We start from the raw sequence: 13,424 nt of genomic DNA, 5'->3' as shown, positions 1-13,424 counted from the left end.
GTCTGAAGTGCGTCTCTTATATACAGCATATATACGGGTCTTGTTTTTGTATCCATTCAGCTAGTCTATGTCTTTTGGTTGGAGCATTTAATCCATTTACATTTAAGGTAATTTTTGATATGTTTGTTCCTAATACCATTTTCTTAATTGTTTTCAGTTTGTTATTGTAGGTCTTTTCCTTCTCTTGTGTTTCCTGCTGACAGAAGTTCCTTTAGCATTTGTTGTAAAGGTGGTTTGGTGGTGCTGAATTCTCAGCTTTTGCTTGTCTGTAAAGGTTTTAATTTCTCCATCAAATCTGAATGAGATCCTTGCTGAGTAGAGTAATCTTGGTTGTAGGTTTTTCCCTTTCATCACTTTAAATATGTCCTGCCACTCCCTTCCGGCTTGCAGAGTTTCTGCTGAAAGATCAGCTGTTAACCTTATGGGGATTCCCTTGTATGTTATGTGTTGTTTTTCCCTTGCTGCTTTTAATATTTTTTCTTTGTATTTAATTTTTGATAGTTTAATATATGTCTTGGTGTGTTTCTCCTTGGATTTATCCTGTATGGCACTCTCTGTGCTTCCTGGACTTGATTAACTATTTCCTTTCCCATATTAGGGAAGTTTTCAACTATAATCTCTTCAAATATTTTCTCAGTTCCTTTCTCTTTCTCTTCTTCTTCTGGGACCCCTATAATTCGAATTTTGGTGCATTTAATGTTGTCCCAGAGGTCTCCGAGACTGTCCTAAATTCTTTTCATTCTTTTTTCTTTATTCTGCTCTCCAGTAGTTATTTCCACTATTTTCTCTTCCAGGTCACTTATCCATTCTTCTGCCTCAGTTATTCTGCTATTTATCCCTTCTAGAGAATTTTTAATTTCATTTATTGTGTTGTTCATCATTGTTTGTTTGCTCTTTAGTCCTAGGTCCTTGTTAAACGTTTCTTGTATTTTCTCCATTCTATTTCCAAGATTTTGGATCATGCTTACTATCATTATTCTGAATTCTTTTTCAGGTAGACTGCCTATTTCCTCTTCATTTGTTAGGTCTGGTGGGTTTTTACCTTTCTCCTTCATCTGCTGTGTGTTTCTCTGTCTTCTCATTTTGCTTAACTTACTGTGTTTGGGGGTCTCCTTTTCGCAGGCTGCAGGTTCATAGTTCCTGTTGTTTTTGGTGTCAGACCCCAGTGGCTAAGGTTGGTTCTGTGGGTTGTGTAGGCTTCCTGGTGGAGGGGACTAGTGCTTGTGTTCTGGTGGATGAGGCTGGATCTTGTCTTTCTGGTGGGCAGGTCCACGTCTGTTGGTGTGTTTTGGGGTGTCTGTGACCTTATTATAATTTTAGGCAACCTGTCTGCTAAAGGGTGGGGTTGTGTTCCTGTGTTGCTAGTTGTTTGGCATAGGGTGTCCAGCACTGTAGCGTGCTGGTTGCTGAGTGGAGCTGGGTCTTGGCGTTGAGATAGAGATCTCTGGGAGATTTTCGCTGCTTGATATTATGTGGAGCTGGGAGGTCTCTGGTGGACCAATGTGTTGAACTTGGCTCTCCCACCTCAGAGGCACATGCCTGACCCCTGGCTGGAGTACCAAGAGCCTGTCATCCACACGGCTCAGAATAAAAGGGAGAAAGAAAGAAAGAAAGAAAAAGATAAAATAAAATGAAATAAAGTTATTAAAATAAAAAATAATTATTAAAAAAATTAAATTTTTTTTTAAAAGAAAGAAGAGATCAACCACACAAAAAAACAAATCCACCAATGTTAACAAGTGCTAAAAACTATACTAAAAACAAACAAACAAACAAACAAACAAAAACGGACAGACAAAACCCTAAGGCAAATGGTAAAAGCAAAGCTATACAGGCAAAATCACACACGGAAGCATACACATACACACTCACAGAAAGAGAAAAAGGGAAAAATGTATATATATCATTGCTCCCAAAGTCCACCTCTTCAATTTGGGATGACTCGTTGTCTCTCATGTATTCCACAGATGCAGGGTACATCAAGTTGATTGTGAAGGTTTAGTCCACTGCTCCTGAGGCTGCTGGGAGAAATTTCCCTTTCTCTTCTTTGTTTGCACAGCTCCTGGGGTTTAGCTTTGGATTTGGCCCCGCCTCTGCATGTAGGTCACCTGAGGGCATCTGTTCTTCGCGCAGACAGGGTGGGGTTAAAGGAGCAGCTGATTTGGGGGCTCTGGCTCACTCAGGCCAGGGGGAGGGAGGGGCATGGATGCAGGGCGAGCCTGAGGCGGCAGAGGCCGGCGTGACGTTGCAGCAGCCTGAGGCGTGCCGTGCGTTCTCCCGGGGAAGTTGTCCCTGGATCCTGGGACCCTGGCAGTGCCGGGCTGCACAGGCTCCCGGGAGGGGAGGTGTGGAGAGTGACCTGTGCTTACACACAGGCTTCTTGGTGGCTGCAGCAGCAGCCTTAGCATCTCATGCCCGTCTCTGGGGTCCACGCTCATAGCCGTGGCTCACGCCTGTCTCTGGAGCTCCTTTAAGCGGCACTCTTAATCCCCTCTCCTCGCGCACCAGGAAACAAAGAGACAAGGAAAAGTCTCTTGCCTCTTCGGCAGCTCCAGACTTTCTCCCGGACTCCCTCCTGGGTAGCTGTGGCGCACTAGCCCCCTTCAGGCTTGTTCATGCCGCCCGTCCTCTCCCTAGGATCCGACCTCCGAAGCCCGAGCCTCAGCTCCCAGCCCCCACCCACCCCGGCGGGGGAGAAGACAAGCCTCTCGGGCTGGTGAGTGCTGGTCGGCACCAATCCTCTGTGCGGGAATCTCTCCGCTTTGCCCTCTGCATCCCTGTTGCTGCGCTCTCCTCCGTGGCTTCAAAACTCCCCCCCCCCTCCGCCACCCACAGTCTCCACCTGTGAAGGGGCTTCCTAGTGTGTGGAAACCTTTCCTCCTTCACAGCTCCCTCTCACTGGTGCAGGTCCCGTCCCTATTCTTTTGTCTCTGTTTTTACTTTTTTCTTTTGCCCTACCCAGGTACGTGGGGAGTTTCTTGCCTTTTGGGAGGTCTGAGGTCTTCTGTTAGCGTTCAGTAGCTGTTCTGTAGGAGCTGTTCCACATGTAGATGTGTTTCTGATGTATTTGTGGGGAGGAAGGTGATCTCCATGTCTTACTCTTCTGCCTTCTTGAAGTCTTCCCCTGGGTAAATTACTTTATTCCCAAATTTCAAGTACTAAAAATAACTTTAGCAAAATCAGTATGATATAACATTATAAAATATTTTTATCACCTAGTAAAGGCCAACCATAAATTATAAGGTGTTTTCTTAAGTTGGATCTTACATCAGGTAAAAGCCCAATTATTTTCAAGGAGTGTGTCTTCATTCAAAATAAGGGAAAACACACTCAAAACTTTAAAAGCAACCACCTCCCCCACATGTACACATAAACTGCATCAGAGACATATTTGCAGATCATTAGAGGCACTTCTGTAAATTCTATGAAAAGATTTTGTGTCCTATTTTCTTCTTGAAATTTATTCTGGTTGCTTCAGTATTCAAAAATTAAAGCTCTGGAAAGCAAGGAGAGTGGCAAAAGCAGTAGTTGCAACAGGAGCTAAAGCATCAGTAGCCACAGGGATGCCTCAAGCTCTGACAGGAGCAGCAGTGGCCATGCCATCAACATCCCTCTCCTGCAGTCAGACACAGGAGCCCACCACAGTAGCAGCCACGCCTCAGCAACAGTGAAAGTTAATTCTTCAGGGGCAGCAAAGTAGTGGGGAGCTCAAGCTGTAGCTTTGTCCAACAAAGGTAGGGAGGTAGCATTTGAGTAAAAGACGACTGAACAAAATCAAGAGTTAAAAAGGTGGTTTGTCAAATTTACATTCCCACCAACATAAGGGTACAAACTTGTAACAAGTAGTAAATAAGTTATAGAGATCTAATGGAGAGGATAATGAATATAGACAACAATATTGTACTGTTAGGATGTAATATAAATACTGCTTCAATGGCAATCATATTATAATATATATGTATCAAGATAACATGATCACACATTAAATTTATAAAATGTAACATGTCAAATGTACTTTAAAAGTAAAAGGTGGTTTGTCAATGTTAACAGGATGCCCAGTTGCCCTACAGACTTCAAAAGCACTGAAAGCATTTTTTACTATCTAATATTTCTTAACATAATAAAGACATAATAGGGAATATTACAATCCAAATTTTCTACTTGAACTATTTTTCTTCTTCATTATAGAGCCTAATGTACTGGTTGAGCCTATGAAAAATGGTCTCACACTAACAGTCCATGATTATGTCATTGAGCTTTTTCATTGTGGAAAAACATGCCAAGTCTATTACTGTTACCATTATGATTAAATCTTATCATTATTGCAATTGCTTATTAAAAATACAGAATCATATTCTTTCCTGTTGTCCTTTATTAAAAACAAAGATCCAACTTTCTTTTTGGATTACTGGAAAAAATCCATGGTTTGTGGAAACTCTGATTCTGAAAAGAAAATCACATTCCAAAAGGCCAATAGCTAAGGATGCAGGGAGTTCTGCTCAGTCATGAATGTTAGCAAGTAGTTCTGTAATTCAGGTACAAAGGGAAATGTACCTCTTTCCTCACCCTTGAGTTGCCAATATTCCCCAAATCTACTTTTATACTAAGAGCAAATTAACTTTCTTGAGTAGCATTAGTTTAGCTAATATAACAGGGTCCTTTACTAGTTTATCACTATGAACTCATGCAACTTGTCTCACATGCTGATAGGATGTTTCCAGCATAATTCAGTTGAAAAAGGGGCACCACCAGTTTACAGAAAACACACACTGAGAGAGAGAGTGAACATCCTTGTGGTGAGATGGGTGCAGTAGGCTGCCTCAAGTCTTGTGATCTTTAAAAATCTCCCTGGAGACTTGGGGTCAGTATCAGCAAGGACGTCCTGCTTCTTCTCGGGCAGAGGCAGAGGGGGCAGGCAAGTGGCTACTGCCCCAGACCTGGCCTTGGCCTTGCTGATGCCTCAGCTTGGCTTCCTCAGTTACCCCAGCTTCAAAGGGATTGACCCCTGCAAACCAAATCCAGGGATGACTGAGGCATAATCTAAAATGCCACTTTCTTTCTCTTTGTCCACCTTCCACTAACCAGTGAAGATAAGTGAAGCCTCTAGGGCTACATAACTGGTAAAGATGGCCAGCACTGACACCAATGGCATCATAGTGATGATCAGGTTCAATATGCTAAGGACCAGAATTGTAGTCAGAAGGACACATTAGCTCCCTACAAAACGAAGCATTGTTTATCTGGCCCTGACTTATGGGAATACATGTTTCCACTGAAGAAACATGTGGAGCATGTTGAAGCATGACAGATTTCGGGGCCACCATTATACTATTTCATGCACAGTACTGAAATGCAATTGTTCTTAGCAAAATTGTCACCACCATTACCATCGCCACCATGGTCACCATCACCATTAACGTCACCATGATTATAGTCTATACGACCTTTAAAACAGATTTCTTTTTTTTATTATTAGTCATCAATTTTATACACATCACTGTATACATGTCAATCCCAATCTCTCAAATCATCATACCCCCACCCCCCACCACTTGGTATCCATACATATGTTCTCTACATCTGTGTCTCAATTTCTGCTCTGCAAAGCAGTTCATCTGTACCATTTTTCTAGGTTGCATATACATGCGTTAATATATTTGTTTTTCTCTTTCTGACTTACTTCACTCTGTGTGACAGTCTCTAGATCCATCCACGTCTCAACAAAAGACCCAAGTTCGTTCCCTTTTATGGCTGAGTAACATTCCATTGTATAAATGTACCACACCTTCTTTATCCATTCTTCTGTCGATGGGCATTTAGGTGCTTCCACATCTTGGCTACTGTAAACAGTGCTGCAATGAACATTGGGGTGCATGTGTCTTTTTGAATTATGGTTTTCTCTGGGTATATGCCCAGTAGTGAGATTGCTGGATCATATGGTAATTCTATTTTTAGTTTTTTAAGGAACTTCCATACTGTTCTCTATAGTGGCTGTATCAATTTACATTCCCACAAACAGTGCAAGAGGGTTCCCCTATCTCCACACCCTCTCCAGCATCTGTTGTTTGTAGATTTTCTTTTTCTTTGTTTTTTTTTCACATCTTTATTGGAGTATAATTGCTTTACAATGGTGTGTTAGTTTCTGCTTTATAGCAAAGTGAATCAGTTATACATATACATACGTTCCCATATCTCTTCCCTCTTGCGTCTCCCTCCCTCCCACCCTCCCTATCCCACGCCTCCAGGCGATCACAAAGCACCGAGCTGATCTCCCTGTGCTATGCGGCTGCTTCCCACTAGCTATCTACCTTACCTTTGGTAGTGTATATATGTCCATGCCTCTCTCATGCTTTGTCACAGCTTACCCTTCCCCCTCCCCATATCCTCAAGCCCATTCTCTAGAAGGTCTGTGTCTTTATTCCTGTCTTACCCCTAGGTTCTTCATGACTTTTTTTTTCTTAAATTCCATATATATGTGTTAGCATATGGTATTTGTCTTTCTCTTTCTGACTTACTTCACTCTGTATGACAGATTCTTACAAATAGCTCAATTTCGTTTCTTTTTATGGCTGAGTAATATTCCATTGTATATATGTGCCACATCTTTATCCATTCATCCGATGATGGACACTTAGGTTGTTTCCATCTCTGGGCTATTGTAAATAGAGCTGCAATGAACATTTTGGTACATGACTCTTTTTGAATTACAGTTTTCTCAGGGTATATGCCCAGTAGTGGGATTGCTGGGTCATATGGTAATTCTATTTGTAGTTTTTTAAGGAACCTCCATACTGTTCTCCACAGTGGCTGTATCAATTTACATTCCCACCAACAGTGCAAGAGGGTTCCCTTTTCTCCACACCCTCTCCAGCATTTATTGTTTGTAGATTTTTTGATGATGGCCATTCTGACTGGTATGAGATGATATCTCATTGTAGTTTTGATTTGCATTTCTCTAATGATTCATGATGTTGAGCATTCTTTCATGTGTTTGTTGGCAGTCTGTATATCTTCTTTGGAAAAATGTCTATTTAGGTCTTCTGCCCATTTTTGGATTGGGTTACTTGTTTTTTTGTTATTGAGCTGCATGAGCTGCTTATAAATTTTGGAGATTAATCCTTTGTCAGTTGCTTCATTTGCAAATATTTTCTCCCATTCTGAGGGTTGTCTTTTCAACTTTTTTATGGTTTCCTTTGCTGTGCAAAAGATTTTAAGTTTCATTAGGTCCCATTTGTTTATTTTTATTTTTATTTTCATTTCTCTAGGAGGTGGGTCAAAAAGGATCTTGCTGTGATGTATGTCATAGAGTGTTCTGCCTATGTTTTCCTCTAAAAGTTTTATAGTGTCCGGCCTTACATTTAGGTCTTTAATCCATTTTGAGCTTATTTTTGTGTATGGTGTTAGGAAGTGATATAATCTCATACTTTTACATGTACGTGTCCAGTTTTCCCAGCACCACTTATTGAAGAGGCTGTCCTTTCTCCACTGTACATTCCTGCCTCCTTTATCAAAGATAAGGGGACCATATGTGTGTGGGTTTACCTCTGGGCTTTCTATCCCATTCCATTGAGCTATATTTCTGTTTTTGTGCCAGTACCATACTGTCTTGATTACTGTAGATTTGTAGTATAGTCTGAAGTCAGGGAGCCTGATTCCTCCAGCTCCGTTTTTCTTCCTCAAGATTGCTTTGGCTATTTGGGGTCTTTTGTGTTTCCATACAAATTGTGAAATTTTTTGTTCTAGTTCTGTGAAAAATGCCAGTGGTATTTTGATAGGGATTGCATTGAATCTGTAGATTGCTTTGGGTAGTAGAGTCATTTTCACAATATTGATTCTTCCAATCCAAGAACATGGTATATCTTTCCATCTATTTATATCATCTTTAATTTCTTTCATCAGTGTCTTATAATTTTCTGCATACAGGTCTTTTGTCTCCTTAGGTAGGTTTATTCCTAGATATTTTATTCTTTTTGTTGCAATGGTAAATGGGAGTGTTTCCTTAATTTCTCTTTCAGATTTTTCATCATTAGTGTATAGGAATGCAAGAGATTCCTGTGCATTAATTTTGTATCCTGCAACTTTATCAGATTCGTTGATTAGCTCTAGTAGTTTTGTGTAGGGACAGGTGGTATATGGAACTCTGTATTTTCTGCTCAATTTTTCTGCAAACATAAAAGTAGTCTAAAAATGTTACGTTCATTAAGTATTTTGTATTTTGCTTTTACATTTTAATATAAAATGTTGACTATTTTAGAATAAAAATAACTTTTTAGAAGCATAAAATAATTTAAATTTTTGTTTAACATTGACTTTAATCTACTTTTTAAATATATATATTAAAATTTCATGTGTTCTGAATACAACTTACTACACTTATTTTGAATCTTTAAGATCATTACTCTCAACAGACCAGAAATTATGTGAAAATCTTGATTATAACAGCATGATTTTGCTGAAATAGAGACAAGATAAACAAATTTAATGGAATAATAAAAAACACAAAAAATCCAAACAAATAATTAATATCTTTGTAATAATAAGTGTAATCATCTTAATAGTTCATTGATATTCAGTTATAAAAACTATGGCCTCGGACTTCCCTGGTTGCCAATGTAGGGGACCTGGTCTGGGAAGATCTCGCTGCGGAGCAGCTGGGCCTGTGTGCCGCAACTGCTGAGCCTGTGCGCCTAGAGCCCGTGCTCCGCAACAAGAGAAGCCACTGCAATGAGAACCCGGAGCACCGCAACAAAGAGTAGACCCCTCTCGCTGCAACGGGAGAAAGCCACACTCAGCAACAAAGACCCAACGCAGCCAAAATAAATAAATAAATAAGTAAATTAAAAAAAACTCAAAACTATAGCCTTACACACACAGATAAATTTATCTATTTAGTCACTATGAAGTATATTTTTCAAGATAGAGAAGAGTCTGTTGGCTTGGCTATAACTGAAATGTTTAGACTTGGAGGAGGGTGAGGTCTGGGATCCCTGGTCTAGGGTCCTGGTTAGGAGTGTTCAGGCCTGGTTTCTGGGGTCTGGGTTTTCCAGAAGGAAGGTGGCCCAGGGACTAGGCTAGGAGTTGGTATGCCACTCTGGGGTCTTGAAAATGCCACCAACAACTTTACCCCTGCTAAGGGACTTCTCACTGCATTTCTAAGCTGCTTTTCCAGAGCTTCTCCCCTGAGGATCTTCTTCTGCTCACGTGGGAGGTGGGAGCCCAGTGGAACCAAAGCGGGTTCCAGTAACCCAGCTTCTAAAGCCCTGGTGTCGCAGACGCTTGTGCTAGGGAGCGTTTGGTGGTTTATAAATGACTTACGAGTGCTTTCAAAATCTCGTGTGTGCTGTGCAACAGCCCTGTGAAGTATTCAGAACAGGTATTAAGTCCGTTTAGAGACCTTCCATCACCTTTGGCCAAGAGGGCTTAATGGACTTGCCCAAGGTCACATGGCTGACTTGTGATAGAGCTGCAACTACAAGGGCCATCCTTTGATACTTAGTTTTATACTTTGGGCCATTCGGAAAAAGTAGGTTAGGGTCAGATTGCTGAAAATGGCAGATTTAGGACTGTTCGGAAGTAAAACCGGCCACTAGTTCTCCATCCCCCGACCCTCTTCCTTTAACAAAGAGGTGTGCCCATCATTAAAGGAAAAAGGAAAAGACCCATTCATCCATTTCATAAACTGCAGGAATCGCAATGCCTGAGGGTTGAGGCAGGTAGAGTTAATGTGGTGTAAGACGTTCAGGGTGGTAAGGAACGGAAAATCATAGAGCGTGTGTAGAGAGTAGCTGATTCTCAAATCCAGCCTGCTTTCCCCCCGTATGAATACAGGCCCACTGTGGCCAAAGGTTCCATTTCTTGAGAGAAGCCAGAAATCTGGATTTTTTTTTATAATACGGCATGTCCCAAATTTCTAAAGTGTAGGCCAAATAAATTTGCTTGTGGGACTCCAGTATGCACCTTCTAAGAAAGTAGATGATGTGGTTCTATCCCCACCCCTATTCCTTTATCCAGCTTTTAATGAAATGCGGGCAGAAACATTAGAAAATGTGCTTAGGCAAAAGACTTTGGGCTTAAAATCTTCCATTTTTCTTCTTCCTGTCTGCTATTTCAAGAGAAGCTATTTCTGTCAACACTAAAACAGTGCTCTGGGTTTGGGCATTTTTGTTGCATAACCCACTTAAGCTAAAATTCTTTGTCCAGAGACCTGATCTTTAAAGCACATTCCAGCTCAGTGGAAGTCAGATTATATGTCAGATCATTGATATAGTGTGACAGCTGGGGATTTCCATGTAGAAATAAGTGGACCATTCTCCTTACTGTGGGGATTCACTGTGGAGTCTCATTTTTACAATATTTGAATTGTATTTTTTCAAGCTAAATAACTGAGAAATTTAGTCATTTCATACAATTCAATAACACTGCAATAACCCTAACATACAAACTTCGGGCCTAATACATCTTCACCTCATAACAACACAAGAATAAATGAAGTCTCTCGTGATCAGTTTGGGAGCCAATTTACCGCAATTGCTGTGGGTTAAAAAAAAAATCACTTCTGTGTACCCAAATAACCTGACGTGATATGGAAGTTGTTAATTAGTTGAAAGCATAGGCCCCCTCTCAAAAATTATGTGTAACACTAAGCAATGTGTTCTCTAATTTTTCACCAGCACATAATAAAAATTTGAATATTGTTTGATCTTCTCAGAATGTTAACTCAACAATATTCTATGACAAACATGTTACTGATAAGAATGCAAAAACATTGCATTACTAATAACGAGAATGCCAAGCATTTACAAACACTACCAAAAGATGTTGATATTAACTGTCAGACTGTATCCTCCCAGCAACTTCGTGAGTTAAAACTTAGTGTCCTTAAACCGATTTGTAGGCAGAAAATGAGATACTAATCAGTGGAAAACTATATCGAGACTTATAGTCTCAGTTTTGCACTCATTTCACTTTGGCTTCCTGTTGAAAAATAAAATCTCTAGGAAAAAAAAAAAATTTACTTCAGGTGTGTGGACTTCCATTTGTGCCCTTGCCCTGGGGCCTGCAAATGTTAGGGGAGGCCCTGGAGATGTCAGGAAGCCTGTGATGTTGGAAACCATCTTTGCACCATAAGGAGAAAATCTACCCGATAACAGAGCCAACTCAGACAAAAGCAGAGCCAAGAAATGGAGAATGAGACTGAGAACTAGTGATATGATTAACGTCTCCGGGTCCTGAAGATCTACCCATGAAAGTTCAGTTCCTTAAGGTAATAAATTCCCACTTTTTTTTGCTCGAGTTTTCTGTCATTCGTATCAAGTGTCATCCTGATTTGGTTCAGGAAAATTCGATACTTTTATATGCAGAGTTAGCAGCAGGAGTGATAAGATAGCAGTAGGTAAGGAGAATGGGAAGGAGCTGAACTGAGGAGGTTTTGAAAAATGGGGCATGAGTGAATTGTGGCAGTAAAAGAAATGTGAATGCCACTCCAGGAATGTAAATGTAAAACATCACTTCTTAGCCTTATACCTAAGAGCACCCTAGTGGTCCACAGATAAACTAAAAACTGGTTCACAAAATTTGTATGAATATGTATATGCTGTTTTCTGGAGAGAGAGTTCATAGCTATTCACAGGTCCTCAAAAACAAAACAAAACAAAACTGTGAGCTCCCATAATAAGAAATACTGCCCTACTAAATGGGGAAGGCTTCTGAAATAGTGGTGAGATGTAAAATCAAAAAGCTGTACTTTGGAGAGGTTATAAAATCACTAATTATGGCAGTGACTCTCAGATTATATACCACAACCACCTGCATCACAGTCATTGGGGGCTCTTGTTTCAAATTCACATTCACAGCCCCCATCTAGACTTAGTGAACCAGAATCTCTGGGGGAAGGGCCTAGACACTCCATTTGGAGTATATGATAGGTCAATATTTTGAAATTTTACATGACTTTCCCATTTGATTGATAATTCTGCAGAATTTTATGTGGAAAGCATATTCTTTCAGAATTTCAAACACATTGTTTCATTGTCTTTGAGCTTTAGATGTTGCTGTTGAGAAATCTGATGACATTCTGATTCTTGATACTTGGTGATTTTTTTTCTCTCTGGAAGCTCTTAGGATCTATTCTTTGCTCTTTCCTTCTGAAAACTCCTGTCCTTCATTCCTGGAATTTTTCTTGAATTACTTAATTGATGATTTCTTCCCATCTGGACTGCTCTTCCAATTTTCTTTCTTTTTGAAGAGTATTTCTGTGTTACTTTGCTCAAATCTTCTGTGATTTTTCCCTCATTTCTGTGATCTTCTTTCTAATTTCCAAGAACTCTTTCTAGTCCCACCCTGCTTTTTAAAAAAATTTCATCCTGTTGTGGCTTCATCTTCTCTTGCCTTTCTGGGGATATTACTGAGAGTTTTTTTTTTTTTTTTAATGTCCTCCCTACAATGTTTGTTTCCTCCATATTCCTTTTTCTGTTGTTCCTTTTATATTATTCAATTGCCTTGTTTGTTGTCCATGATTAAAAGTAAGAGATAAAAAGTAAAGAGGGAGCTCTGAGTGGGTGCCTGGTGTTTCTGACTTTAAATTTTGCTACAGGATGATCTGCGGGCATGTTGTCAATATCTGTGGTCAGGCACAAAGTCAGTTATATCCTATTTTAGGTATGGTACCCGAGCAAGTACCAGAGAATTCACCCTCCCCAGAGCATTAAACCTCCAAACTTCAACCTGGGTGGGAGAGGGGCAGCTGCCCAGAGACATAAGGTTGGAGAAAGGATCTAGAGATTTCACTGCTCCTCAAGCAGCTTTCACCTATTCCCCTTTATTTTCGGACATTCTAACCTCCATCTCCCCTTCACCCCTAATTCCTGAGGCATCTCTTGTAGTTCCGGAACCTTTTGAAGATTCTGGTTTAAATTGCGTTGTTTCTCAAGTTTCCGCACTGTTGGGGCCTGGGACACTTACCCCTCATACTTGTGCTTTCAAGCTTCCAAAATGTTGCTGTCATCTCCCTTCCCTTGTGGGTTGAGGTTTTCACTGGAGTTTAAGCACGGGAGGAGGCGAAATTAGAGGCCGTATTCGAACTGCTGTCTTAATTCAACAGATATCTGTAACTTCAAAATCTTTGGGCCATTCCAACCATGTAGCACAGTCATCCCTTCCAAGGCATCCTACTTCTCTCCATTTTGAGGACTCCCTCCAGTTTCAGACTCCACAAGGAAGGCACAAACAACTATGACACAGAGCCAAAGAGAGGCACATAGATGGTAGGCAATATACACTTGAGTCAACTGTCTGCCGGGCACCGAGGCCCTGGCTCCCTGGGCTCGACGTGCTAGGGGCACCGCAGCCTCGGCCTCTGTCCTTCTCTCCCGCAGCCCCAGATCCCCCGGACTTGGCGACCGCCCAGCTCCTCCCCTGCCCAGCCG

At 40.8% G+C, this 13,424-nt stretch overlaps 1 protein-coding gene across 1 annotated transcript in view; it reads right to left on the bottom strand.

Moving 5' to 3' along the window:
• The window catches only part of SPATA1 (spermatogenesis associated 1), a 75,545-nt gene continuing 62,121 nt past the window's right edge, over window positions 1-13,424 (bottom strand). Inside the window, exon 11 of the mRNA XM_060005971.1 lies at window positions 1-1,581. The gene's annotated coding sequence lies outside the window, so the exon portion shown is untranslated. The remainder of the gene's footprint in view (window positions 1,582-13,424) is intronic.

The sequence above is a fragment of the Delphinus delphis genome, chromosome 1 (genome assembly GCF_949987515.2).
Source record: "Delphinus delphis chromosome 1, mDelDel1.2, whole genome shotgun sequence".
Taxonomy (NCBI): Eukaryota; Metazoa; Chordata; class Mammalia; order Artiodactyla; family Delphinidae; genus Delphinus; species Delphinus delphis.
This window is presented reverse-complemented; position numbering and strand designations above follow the sequence as displayed.